The sequence below is a fragment of the Schistocerca piceifrons genome, chromosome 6 (genome assembly GCF_021461385.2).
Source record: "Schistocerca piceifrons isolate TAMUIC-IGC-003096 chromosome 6, iqSchPice1.1, whole genome shotgun sequence".
Lineage (NCBI taxonomy): Eukaryota > Metazoa > Arthropoda > Insecta > Orthoptera > Acrididae > Schistocerca > Schistocerca piceifrons.
The window spans coordinates 148631297-148645897 of record NC_060143.1 but is presented as its reverse complement, the minus strand read 5'-3'; positions in this window follow the sequence as shown (position 1 = coordinate 148645897).

Genomic DNA, 14601 nt, shown 5'->3' with positions numbered 1-14601 from the left:
CTCAAGGAAATTCATTATATTCGAACTGAGAATATGTTCGAGAATCCAACAAACGAGAATCCTGCAACAAACCGATGTTAAGGATATTGGTCTGTAATTTTGAGGATCCGCCCTTCTACCCTTCTTATATACAGGCGTCACCTGCGCTTTTATCCAGTCGCTCGGGACTTTACGTTGGGCAAGAGATTTGCGATAAATGCAAGCTAAGTAAGGAGCCAATGCAGTAGAGTACTCTCTGTAAAACGGAATTGGAATCCCATCAGGACCTGGCGATTTATTTATTTTCAACCCATTCAGCTGCTTCACAACCCCAGGGATGTCTATCACTATGTCCTCCATATGGGAATCTGTACGAGACTCAAACGGCGGTATGTTTGTATGATCCTCCTGCGTGAAAGATTTCTCAAATGCTAAATTTAAAATTTCAGCTTTGGTTTTGGTCTTCCGTTGCCAGGCCAGAACTGATCAGTGAGTGACTGGATGGAAGCCTTCGACCCACTTACAGATTTTGCGTCAAGACCAGAATTTCCTTGGGTTTTCAGCAAGATCTTTTGCTAAGGTATGACGGTGGTAGTGGTTGTATGCTTCGCGCATCTCTCTTTTTACAGCAGCACGAATCTCTACTAGCTTTTGCCTGTCCTCATTCTCCCGATCTTTCTTGTACCGCGAGTGCGTCTTTACTTTCTGAGCATTCTCCGAATTGCGCTGTTAAATCACGGTGGGTCTTTTCCGTCCGTAACCCACTTTTTCGGCACATACTTGTCCAATGCGTGATTTACAATGTGTTTAAAATTTCCCATAATTCTTCCACGTCCATCGTACCGGAAGTAAATGAAGTCGATTCATTTACTAAGTGAGATGCTAACAACTGCTTATCTGCTCTTTCTAGTAAGAATACTGTCCTAGCCTTCTTGACCGACTTTTTAACTTTCGTAACCATAGTCGCAATGACAACATCATGATCACTAATCCCTGTCTCAACACTGACACCATCGATGAGGTCTGGTCTGTTCGTGGCTGTTGTTGTTGTTGTGGTCTTCAGTCCTGAGACTGGTTTGATGCAGCTCTCCATGCTACTCTATCCTGTGCAAGCTTTTTCATCTCCCAGTACCTACTGCAACCTACATCCTTCTGAATCTGCTTAGTGTATTCATCTCTTGGTCTCCCTCTACGATTTTTACCCTCCACGCTGCCCTCCAATACTAAATTGGTGATCCCTTGATGCCTCAGAACATGTCCTACCAACCGATCCCTTCTTCTGGTCAAGTTGTGCCACAAACTTCTCTTCTCCCCAATCCTATTCAATACTTCCTCATTAGTTATGTGATCTACCCATCTAATCTTCAGCATTCTTCTGTAGCACCACATTTCGAAAGCTTCTATTCTCTTCTTGTCCAAACTATTTATCGTCCATGTTTCACTTCCATACATGGCTACGCTCCATACGAATACTTTCAGAAATGACTTCCTGACACTTAAATCTATACTCGATGTTAACAAATTTCTCTTCTTCAGAAACGCTTTCCTTGCCATTGCCAGCCTACATTTTATATCCTCTCTACTTCGACCCTCATCAGTTATTTTGTTCCCCAAATAGCAAAACTCCTTTACTACTTTAAGTGCCTCATTTCCTAATCTAATTCCCTCAGCATCACCCGACTTGATTAGACTACATTCCATTATCCTTGTTTTGCTTTTGTTGATGTTCATCTTATATCCTCCTTTCAAGACACTGTCCATTCCATTCAACTGCTCTTCCAAGTCCTTTGCTGTCTCTGACAGAATTACAATGTCATCGGCGAACCTCAAAGTTTTTATTTCTTCTCCATGAATTTTAATACCTACTCCGAATTTTTCTTTTGTTTCCTTTACTGCTTGCTCAATATACAGATTGAACAACATCGGGGAGAGGCTACAACCCTGTCTTACTCCCTTCCCAACCACTGCTTCCCTTTCATGTCCCTCGACTCTTATAACTGCCATCTGGTTTCTGTACAAATTGTAAATAGCCTTTCGCTCCCTGTATTTTACCCCTGCCACCTTTAGAATTTGAAAGAGAGTATTCCAGTCAACATTGTCAAAAGCTTTCTCTAAGTCTACAAATGCTAGAAACGTAGGTTTGCCTTTCCTTAATCTTTCTTCTAAGATAAGTCGTAAGGTCAGTATTGCCTCACGTGTTCCAGTGTTTCTACGGAATCCAAACTGATCTTCCCCGAGGTTGGCTTCTACTAGTTTTTCCATTCGTCTGTAAAGAATTCGTGTTAGTATTTTGCAGCTGTGACTTATTAAGCTGATAGTTCGGTAATTTTCACATCTGTCAACACCTGCTTTCTTTGGGATTGGAATTATTATATTCTTCTTGAAGTCTGAGGGTATTTCGCCTGTTTCATACATCTTGCTCACCAGATGGTAGAGTTTTGTCAGGACTGGCTCTCCCACGGCCGTCAGTAGTTCCAATGGAATATTGTCTACTCCGGGGGCCTTGTTTCGACTCAGGTCTTTCAGTGCTCTGTCAAACTCTTCACGCAGTATCATATCTCCCATTTCATCTTCATCTACATCTTCTTCCATTTCCATAATATTGTCCTCAAGTACATCGCCCTTGTATAGACCCTCTATATACTCCTTCCACCTTTCTGCTTTCCCTTCTTTGCTTAGAACTGGGTTTCCATCTGAGCTCTTGATATTCATACAAGTCGTTCTCTTATCTCCAAAGGTCTCTTTAATTTTCCTGTAGGCGGTATCTATCTTACCCCTAGTGAGATAGGCCTCTACATCCTTACATTTGTCCTCTAGCCATCCCTGCTTAGCCATTTTGCACTTCCTGTCGATCTCATTTTTGAGACGTTTGTATTCCTTTTTGCCTGTTTCACTTACTGCATTTTTATATTTTCTCCTTTCATCAATTAAATTCAATATTTCTTCTGTTACCCAAGGATTTCTACTAGCCCTAGTCTTTTTACCTACTTGATCCTCTGCTGCCTTCACTACTTCATCCCTCAAAGCTACCCATTCTTCTTCTACTGTATTTATTTCCCCCATTCCTGTCAATTGCTCCCTTATGCTCTCCCTGAATCTCTGTACAACCTCTGGTTCTTTTAGTTTATCCAGGTCCCATCTCCTTAAATTCCCACCTTTTTGCAGTTTCTTCAGTTTTAATCTACAGGTCATAACCAATAGATTGTGGTCAGAGTCCACATCTGCCCCTGGAAATGTCTTACAATTTAAAACCTGGTTCCTAAATCTCTGTCTTACCATTATATAATCTATCTGATACCTTTTAGTATCTCCAGGGTTCTTCCATGTATACAACCTTCTTTCATGATTCTTAAACCAAGTGTTAGTTATGATTATGTTGTGCTCTGTGCAAAATTCGACCAGGCAGCTTCCTCTTTCATTTCTGTCCCCCAATCCATATTCACCTACTATGTTTCCTTCTCTCCCTTTTCCTACTGACGAATTCCAGTCACCCATGACTATTAAATTTTCGTCTCCCTTCACTACCTGAATAATTTCTTTTATTTCATCATACATTTCTTCAATTTCTTCGTCATCTGCAGAGCTAGTTGGCATATAAACTTGTACTACTGTAGTAGGCATGGGCTTCGTATCTATCTTGGCCACAATAATGCGTTCACTATGCTGTTTGTAGTAGCTTACCCGCATTCCTATTTTCCTATTCATTATTAAACCTACTCCTGCATTACCCCTATTTGATTTTGTGTTTATAACCCTGTAGTCACCTGACCAGAAGTCTTGTTCCTCCTGCCACCGAACTTCACTAATTCCCACTATATCGAACTTCAACCTATCCATTTCCCTTTTTAAATTTTCTAACCTACCTGCCCGATTAAGGGATCTGACATTCCACGCTCCGATCCGTAGAACGCCAGTTTTCTTTCTCCTGATAACGACATCCTCTTGAGTAGTCCCCGCCCGGAGATCCGAATGGGGGACTATTTTACCTCCGGAATATTTTACCCAAGAGGACGCCATCATCATGTAATCATACAGTAAAGCTGCATGCCCTCGGGAAAAATTACGGCTGTAGTTTCCCCTTGCTTTCAGCCGTTCGCAGTACCAGCACAGCAAGGCCGTTTTGGTTATTGTTACAAGGCCAGATCAGTCAATCATCCAGACTGTTGCCCTTGCAACTACTGAAAAGGCTGCTGCCCCTCTTCAGGAACCACACGTTTGTCTGGCCTCTCAACAGATACCCCTCCGTTGTGGTTGCACCTACGGTATGGCTATCTGTATCGCTGAGGCACGCAAGCCTCCCCACCAACGGCAAGGTCCATGGTTCATGGGGGGGGGCTACCAGATCTAAAATATTTCCATTACGCGTTGGCTGTCGATTTAGGTGCTCAAGGCAGTTTTCGGATAATGTGTTCAAAAGTAATTCACACGACGGCTTGTCTGTACCACTTGTAATGAATCCATAGACATCCCAGTCTATACTAGGTAGGTTGAATGTTATAACAGTGCTTTTGGTTTAGATTTTCTGTAAGGTTTTATAATGAAGTTATATGGTTCCGTGAATGATATCAGTATAAGTTCAGAGGTTTAATGCGAGTGAAATATTTTATAAAAGTGGTACACTGTGATTTCAAACACATTTAACACGAAGTCAGACGCTTGTTATTCGGTGATTATTTATTGTGTAACTACGATAATAGTTCTGGTACAGCAATTGTTTTTATAAACTAACAAAGATTCGCAAGATTCAGAGCCGACATTTAACACAAATCATTTTGTCACAGAGTCATAAAGCGTTTAATTTTATTGAGAACAATTAATTTCTTTTTCGTAATCGTATTATTTGATCGACGGGTTACTCTGGATTTCACATTGTGTAGCGTGAGCTTCACACGTTTCCACCTCAGATATTTTCAATCAACACTTCTGAATTACTCAGCTTTGCATATTTTACCGTCTGACTTCACAGTTATACGAGGATCAAAACGTATTTTAAAGGATACTTTCAATTTTTAAATTTATTCTCCAATTTGGCTGCATACTGAGTATCGATAGTCATGCGGCATAAGCTCGTTAAATTCTATCCAGCAGTAAAAGTAATCTGAAAATGGTTTGTGAATTATCATTGTCTGTGTTGGGGGCGCGCTGGGAGTAAGTATTTCAATCAGCCAGAGTTGGTTGTGAGCGTTCTTGAGACGCTGACGTGTTTAGGTGCGTGTTTCGATACAACCGGATTGAAATTATGCCCATCTCGAGATTATGTAGTTTTTATTATTTCCACGGCGGTTTAAAGTTTCAATGTCGATAAATTTATTATATATTGTGGTGTATGGGACTTTGATTATTTCTAATCTAAGAGTCAGCTTGACCTGGTTTTTGGAGAAGAAACAATTCCGGGTATAAATGATACGTTCTTTCATACGCCAATAAGTGTTGTCAATTAAATTCATAGTCGTCCGTTTCATACTCTGCTACGACTGGAGAAACAGAAATGGAGAGGAGTAATGTACGGCGTCGCTAATATCTTCATTACTGTGCTACAGCTTCCTTCGATATCTGAACTAACTTACGCAGCCAGTTATAAGGGAACCTAGAATTTAACGTGGACTCTGAATCAGGGTGCAACTTAGCACTTTCAACATACAGTTCATTTCCAGAAGTGAAAGAAGCGAAAATGACAGAAAAAAGCCCAGACCCGATTGGGGATTTAACTCTGAACGTTTGAATGTGTCGTGTGACATCCAATTAACCACTGAGTCACAGTTTTTGGAGGAACCACGTATCAAACACAAAATAATTAAACCAACAATGGAAAGCTGAAGAATGTGAATGGAAGAGTACTCGTATGGTATTTGTACTTTCCCAGGAGGTCCTGAATAACAGAATGAGGACGGCAATGTTTATGCTGCTTCTTTATTCTATTAAAACGACTCTGATATTCAATCACCCCACGTATAAAATAATAACTCTAGGATCACGACAGGAAATCTAATCTGGTAGGGTGTCAAGAATTACTTTCACGTCTTGGTGGCGTTTGAAAAATTCCTGCTTTTTATCACCTAAAAAAAGGCTGCTGCAGTACTGACAGTAAAATACTCTTTTTTCTTTAATCTACTCACGCTCATTTAATGACTGCAAGTTATGTGTGTTCTTCTGCGTGAAGCGAGAGACGTGTTACAGTGGGCAAAGAATGGAGTGCGATTCGAGAGTAATGGGTTTTAAATGCCTCTTCGGCCATCCTGAAATAGATTGTCCGTGGTTGCTCCTACGGCCGTTTAAACTGGTTTCCCCCTTTGTCCTTGACCAATTAGAGCTTCAATTCCACTGATTAAGTCGTTGTCAGTAAGCAAAACCTAATGACATTTCGTCCGTTTTTTAATTAAACTACATCTCACGCATCTCAACACACTTCCGACAACAGTCGCAAAACAAGTCTGATCCGGGAAAAGAGAATGATTTGTATTCTTATATTGGTATGTTTGAATAAAGGTTGGTGATGTCAAGTGATATAATGCTGCATAGGGCAAAAAAACACCATTGAACAAAGAAAATATGTAACAAGAAATAAACACAGTGAAAAACATTGCAGTTTCCAATGGTTACAATGCTTCCATGGTTGACACAATCTTAGACAAAGTGAAGAAAAACCCAGGTACAAACTTCACCACAGAAAAAAAGAGAAAAACAAATGTATATCTAGTATTCCATACATAGGCAATGTATCACAGAAGATTGCAAATATTTTCAAAAATCACAGAGTAAAAATTGGGTTTTCTACATCTAATAAGCTACAGCAAAAGCTAATACATAATATAAAGTGTAATCATGACCCATATTCAGACTCTGGAAAATACAATGTAACATGCCAGGAATGCTCCAAGTTCTACCTAGAACACACAGACCAAAATTTCAACACCAGGTACACAGAGAACATTAGAGCATACACACACAACAACAGTGTATTGTGTACGGAGAGCCACTGCACTCGCAATATGTGTGTCGTATGGATTCGCAAGCACCCTTATTCTCAGTCTGTTCTTCTTTGAAGAGAATGCACCCAGAGGGCCTGTCAGGTGTACCGTGGCGTCTGTGCGTTATCGAGACCTCCTTGTGTGCTTTGAAAGCTTTGAAAAAGCGCACTTGTGTGGAAACTGCTGTTTCCATGCAAGATAGAGCAACAGCTCATATCGCTGGCCCAGTGATAGATGTGATTAATGCAACCTTCCATGAATGTGTTGTCTCCACGGCTTTTCCAGATGCATGTCGCCCTCCGTAGCGCAGCGTTAGTGTTACCGCCCACCACGCAAGGGCGCTCGGCTGCGATTCCCGACAGGGGACTGGGTGTTGTGTGTCTCATCATCACTGACATGCATGTCGCCGAAGTGGAGTCAACTAAAATGACTTGCAATACGGCGGTCGAATCCTGAAGGGGATATCCCGGCCAATAAACGCCATATGATCATTTCATTTCATTTACAGATGCATGGCCTGGAAGATCATCTGATACGAATCCACGTGATTTTTGGCTCGGAGCATGTGTAAAAGAACGCGTTTACATCGGACACGTTCGGTCTGTAGCAGATGTGAGGGCCAGTGTACAGAGACTCATTGCTCGAATTCCAGTTCCTGCTGTGAACAACTGTTAACCGCGCTGTTTAGGCCGGTGTTACACTATCAAATTTCTTTGCCAAAGATTTGATCAAAGATATGATGGAATATTCCGTCAAATTTATTTGACAAAGACCTTTGACGTGGCGCTAAAAAGGGGTACTACACTGCCATCATATTTTTCGTCAAAGTTCAAGATGGCTGACAACAACAACTTATTAACCGGAGCAGTCGTATGTACCACAATTGCACTGTGTGCATATGTGGTAAAGAAGCGGGGGAAAAAAAGGAAACGTACCAGGACGAAGCCGTGGGTTTTACGACGACACGGTAAAAGCGTTCAACAGAACTTGTTACGTGAGCTTATACTGAAGGATGTCAAGTCGTGCATCAATTACTTAAGAATGGATGAGCATACATTTCTGTATGTGCTCAGTGAAGTGTATCCTCATATCACAAAGCACAATACTCACTTAAGAACTGCTATATCTGCAGAAGACAGGCTCACTGTAACACTCCGATTCCTTGCTACAGAAGATAGTTGGGTTGGGTTGGGTTAGGTTAGGTCTCCAATCTTCTTAATCTATTTTTTTATTCAGGGAACCTCACGTTGTAAAGCGCCTCATCAGCTTCATACATCTCTATTAATTTTGTAGTTGTCGGTACACAACAATTGTATTTACCGGCCATGTTTATAAACACACTACATATGACAGAACGTTGCAGCAGTGTTAGCGCTCCACGTGGTAAGATGTCACACTGCAGTGAACAAAAGACAAGCGACTTTTATGATCAGCCGGCTACTGTGGCCGAGCGGTTCTAGGCGCTTCAGTCCGGAACCGCGCTGCTGCTACGGTCGCAGGTTCGAATCCTGCCTCCGGCATGGATGTGTGTGATGTCCTTAGGTTAGTTAGGTTTAAGTAGTTCTAAGTCTAGGGGACCGATGACCTCAGGTGTTAAGTCCCATATTGCTTAGAGCCATTTGAACCATTTGAACTTTTATGATCAAATCTACAGCGAGGCCCTACATTTGATCAAAATGGCTCTGAACACTATGGGACTTAACTGCTGTGGTCATAAGTCTACTATAACTTAGAACTACTTAAACCTAACTAACCTAAGGACATCACACACATCCATGCCCGAGGCAGGATTCGAACCTACTACCTTAGCGGTCGCGCGGTTCCAAGCTGTAGCGCCTAGAACCGCTCGGCCACTCCGGCCGGCCACATTTGATCAAATTTATTTGACGACAGACGGGAGATACTGTAATGCCGGACTTGACGCGTGCAGTACCTTATCGATATCTCAGGTGCTCATCTCTACTAGTTACGTATATAAGCAGCGATTAATAATAAAATTAACATTACGTCTTTCTCACTTGTTAGACCTTTCCAGATCACGTCCCGTTCCTAATCCATTCCGTGTGGGAACATTACTATACGTCTCTCTTGGAGTCACAGCGCCAGATTTGCACCTGTTGTCAAAAGCGGGAACTTTTTTTCACCGTAAATCAGTTCCGTATTAACACATTAGAATATCTACCACCTTTCGCCGCCATACGACAATTATAGCCCTCACTGGATTCTCTGTGAGTAGCTGCACTTTAATTATAACCATTACAGTTATGTATTAATAACGACACTCTTAATTATAATGTTTACTGTGTGCCAAAGAACTGTGATTACAGATGAAACATATGTCAGGTACGAAAGAAGGTAAATCAAAAATTTTATAGCAGAACTGGGATGTTTTGCACGAATGAGAAGCTGCGGACATAAGTCTCACTGCAACAGACGTGTCACAGTGGCTGGCGAGCGAAAGGCGGGCAATGCCCCAGCGACCCGCTGACATTCAGCAGGAAGCGGCCGCACTTTACGAGCCTCCACAATCTCGCGGACACCGCGTGCAGTTTATTAAACACGGCCTCACAATGGCCTCACCGCGGCAACATTCCCCCGTATCTCTCAGTAATACCGCAACGTACGTATGCGCAAGACGTGAAGAGCCTCAGAAAACTGCCTAGTAAGGCGCCTTCGATGAACCTGTTACAGTTTTCAACACTTGGCATCAAAAAATTACATTACACGTAAACTACGAGGGCAAAACTCTCCGCTACTCACCAACGCGCTCTGGGTGGTTTACATCTACCTCTACATTACTACTCTGCATTTCACACTCAAGTGCATGGTAGAGGGTTCATCGAACTTCTTTGGCACTATTTCTCTACCGTTCCACTCCATAACAGCGAGCAGAAAAAATGTACACTTAAATCTCACGTGAGAGCTCTGATTTCTTTTATTCTATTACGATGATAATTTCTCCCTATGTAGGTGGATGTCACCAAAATATTTTCGCTTTCGTAGGAGAGAGTTGAAGATTGAAATCTTGTGAAAAGATCTCATCACAACTAAATATGCCTTTGTTTTAATGACTGCCATTCCAACTGGCGTATCATATCCGTGACACACTTTCTCCTATTTGGCAATAACACAAAAAGAGCTTCTCTTCTTTGAATTCTCTCGATGTTCTCTGTCCCATACCGCACAGCAATACTCTAGCAGAAGACAGACAAGTGAAGTGTATGCAGTCTCTTTATTCGATTTGTTGCATCTTCTAAGTGTTCTGTCAATAAAACGCCTCTGTGGTTCATCTTCCACACAACGCTATATATGTGATCGTTCCAACTCAAGTTGCTCATAATTGTTATCTCTAGGTATTTAGTTGAACTGACAGCCTTAAGATTTGTGTGATTTATGGCGTAACTGAAATGTAACGGATTCCTTTTAGCACTCAAAAGGATCTACTCACACTTTTCCTTATTTAGAGTCAACTGCCACTTTTCGGCTACGCAGATATCACGTCTACATATTTTCAATTAGTTTTGATCTTCTAACGACTTCACTGCACGGTAAATGAGATCATCGTGTGCAAACAGTCTAAGAGGGCTGTTCAGATTGTGTCCCAAATGATTTATGTAGATTAGAAACAGAGGGCCTACAACACTTCTTTGGGGAATACCACACATTACTTCCGATTTACTTGATGATTTTTCGTCAACTATTATGAACTGAGACCTTCCGGGCAGGAAATCACAAATCCAGTCGCACAACTGAGGCGATAGTCGATTGGCACGCAATTTGATTAGAAGTCGCTTGTGAGGCACGTACGGTGTCACGAGCCTTCTCAAACTTAGAATTATGGGATCAATTTGAGATTCGCTGTCGGCAGCGCTCATAACTTCATGAGAATAAAGAACTAATTAGCCGCGCGGGGTGGCCGAGCGGTCTCAGGCGTCTTGTCACGCTCCGCGCGGCTTCCCCCGTCGGAGGTTCTAGTCCTCCCTCGGGCATGGGTGTGTGTGTCGTCCTTAGCGTAAGTTAGTTTAAGTTAGATTAAGTAGTCTGTAAGCTTAGGGACCGATGACCTCTGCAGTTTGGTCCCCTAAGACCTTACCACAAATTTCCAATTTCCAAAGAGCTAGTTGAATTCGTACTGACTCTGTGTCAATAGATTGGGTTTCTTCGAGGTAATTCATAATATTCGAACACAGTATATGTTCCAAAACGCTACTGCAAAAACGACATTAGTGATGTGGGCCTGTAATTCAGCGTATCATTCCTGTTGCCCCTCGTGAGTATTTGTGTGACCTTTGTAACTTTCCAGTCTTTATGTACCGATCTTTCATCGAGTGAGCGACTCTATACGATTCCTACGCATGGAGTTATATCAGTATACTCTGAAAGGAATATAACTGGAATGCAATCGGAAACGAGCGACTGTATACAATTTCTACGTAAGGAGCTATTGTATCAGCATACTCTGAAAGGAATCTAACTCGAATGCAATCTGGGCTGGAAGACTTGCCTTTATTGAGTGATTTAAGTTATGTCGTTACACTGAGGATATCTAGTAAGTTAATCATGTTCTTGATTCGAATTCTGGAACATTTACTTCGTCTTCTTTGGTAACGGGATTTCGGAAAACAGTATTTATTAAGTCCGCATCAGTGGTGCTGTCAACGCTAACATTACCATTGCTGTCCCGCAATGAAAGATTTGACTGTGTCTTTCCGCCGGTACACTTTACAAATGATCAAAATCCCTTCTGATTTTCCGCCAGATTTTGAGGCAGTTTCGTTGTGGAAACTGTTAAGCCCACGTTCAGGATCTTATTCAAAGACTTAATACTGTCATTTTTACTATTCGAACGGTATCAAAAGCGAGTGATACTTCGACACGTAAATTGGTCTACTTTGCTTATTTTCATCCACTTATGTCGTATGGTATTATATTTTGGGGTAACTCTTCCCATACTAGAAGGATAGAAACGGGCGGCTCGGGCAATAAGTGGTGTGTGTTCACGAACATCTTGTCGACCTCTGTTCACGAGTCTGGGCATTTTGACATTGGCCTCTCAATATGTATATTTCCTATTGTCGTTTCTTGTTACCAATATTAATTTATTCCCAAGAATAAGCAGCTTTCACTCGGTTAATACTCGGCAGAAATCATTGGATCGGACTTCCGTAACTCTTGTGCAAAATGGTGTGCAGTATACTGCTGCATCCATTTTCAATAAGCTGCCACTCGAATTAAAAAAATCTTAGCAGTAATCCACGCGCTTTCAAATCGAAACTCAAGAGTTTCCTCATGGGTCACTCCTTATATTCTGTCGAGGAGTTCCTTGAAAAATTAAGCTGATTCTTATTGTATTGCTGATAGCGTTTACTTAAACTTATGGACTGAATTTTTTTCAGGTTCATGAACATTTATTTGTATCTGTTATTACTTTTATGTTGTAAGTTCATGTACTGACACGTTCCATGACCTTGGAGATTTGCTCCTCAATTTGGTCCTACGGAACTTGACGTGTAAATAAATAATAAATTAAAAAAATTAAAAGCATGTCGCATTGAAATATGCGCTAAATTTCATGCTGCTGTAAAACTTCGCCAGTCCCGGGGATTTTGTGTTCTTTTAAACATCACATGCTTTTTTCGTTACTTCTGTAACTATGTTCTCACTTGTTTTGTATTTCTCTTATTAATTTTTTTGGTCTAAATCTCTCAATTGCTGTTCATAAAATTTCTTTGAATTTAAGACACATCTGGTCTACGCTTTCATAGTTAGTTCGGAAGGAACTGAGACTGCCTCTTAGGAAGGCACCAAGGGAATTTTTATTTGCTTTTTAAACAGATATATTTTGCGTTTATTTTTGGGTGGCATCCGGCTCCGGATCCGGGACTACAGATTGTTAGCATCACCAGCAATGTGCCTATAGAAATAGGTGAAAAATGAATGATTTTGAACTGGGTACGAGTTTAGGAGCTCACAGTTTGTGCACTGCATGAGAAATATTCCACAGGATGTACATTTATCGAGAAAGAAAAGGGATCTGAAGATGATGATGATGCTTCTTTAGAGATGGTTCGCGCTAGACGCAAGGTAACCCGAAGGGAGATTGTAAGATTGTCAACTGGATGTGTGCGGATATGACAATTCCCCAAACTGGAAAAATTCTCTAATCATTCTATTTCACAAGAAAGGAAATCTACAACATATGTGAGCAAAACAAAACTTCAGACATATCAGTTTCCTCTTCGTATAACGAGAAATTCACTAAAATCATCAACTAGCGCTTTAGATGGGGTGTAGTTCAAGAGCCACTTGCTGATTGTAAAAAAAAGTATACAACGGACTAATTAGTATGAAGTATAGCTTTAACTACGATTCTGATTTTGAGAAAGCTTTCAACTCAGTTTCAACAAAATATGTACTAGCAGCCGATGAGAAACAACGCATCGATTCAACTTATTATTTTAGTTTATTGAAAAATATGTACACTGAGGTGATAGCTCCAATTTCGTGTCGGACCTCATTATGCTGGGCGTAGTGGAGCAACTTGACGTGGCATGGACTCGACAAGTCGTTGGAAGTCCCCTGCAGCAACACTGAGCCATGTTGCCTCTAATCGTAAGGGTGTTGCCGGTGCAGTATTTTGTGCATGGATTGGCCTCTCGATTATGTCACATAAATTTTCGATCGGATTCATGCCGAGCGATCTGGGTGGCCAAATCATTCACTCTTAACTGTCCAAAATGTTCTTCAACCCAATCACGAACAACTGTGTCCCGATGGCATGGCACATAGTCATCCATAAAAATTCCATAGTTTTTTGGGGGACATTAGGTCTACGAATGGTTGCAAATTGTCTCCAAGAAGCCGAACTTAACTATTTCAAGTCAATGATCGGTTTAGTTGGGCCAGAGGAACCAGACCCATCCATGCAAACACAGTCTGCACCATCATGGAGCCACCGGGTCCATGGCTTCGTGGGTTCTGCGCCACACTCTAAACCTACCATCAGCTGTTACCGTCTGCAATCGGAATTCATCCTACCAGACTACGGTTTTCCAGTCGTCTAGGATCCAACCGATGTCGTCATGAGGTCAGGAGAGGCCCTGCAGGCCATTTCGTGCTATTAGCAAAGGCACTCGCGTTGGTCGTCTGCTGTAAAGCCCATTATCGCCAGATTTTGCCACACTGCTCTAACGGATACGTTCGTCGTATGTCCCACATTGATTCCTGCGATTATTTCACGCAGTGTTGCATGTCTGTTAGCAGTGACACCCCTACGCAAACGCCGCTGCTCTCGATCGTTAAGTGGAGGCCATCGGCCACTACATTGACCTTGGTGAGAAGTAGTGCCTGAAATTTAGTTTTATCGGCACCCTTTACACTGGAATCTCAGAATACTGAATTCCCTAACGATTTTCGAAATAGAATGTCCCATACGTCTAGTTCAAACTACCATTCTGCGTTCAAAGTCTGTTAATTCACGTCATGTGGACATAATCAAGTAGGAAATCTTTTCACATGAATCACCTGAGTACAAATGACAGCTCCGCCAGTGCCCTGTCCTTTTATACCTTGTGCACGCGGTACTATCGCTATCTGTATAAGTGCATATTGTTATCCAATGACTTTTCTCACTTGGGTGTTTGTCAACACTGTA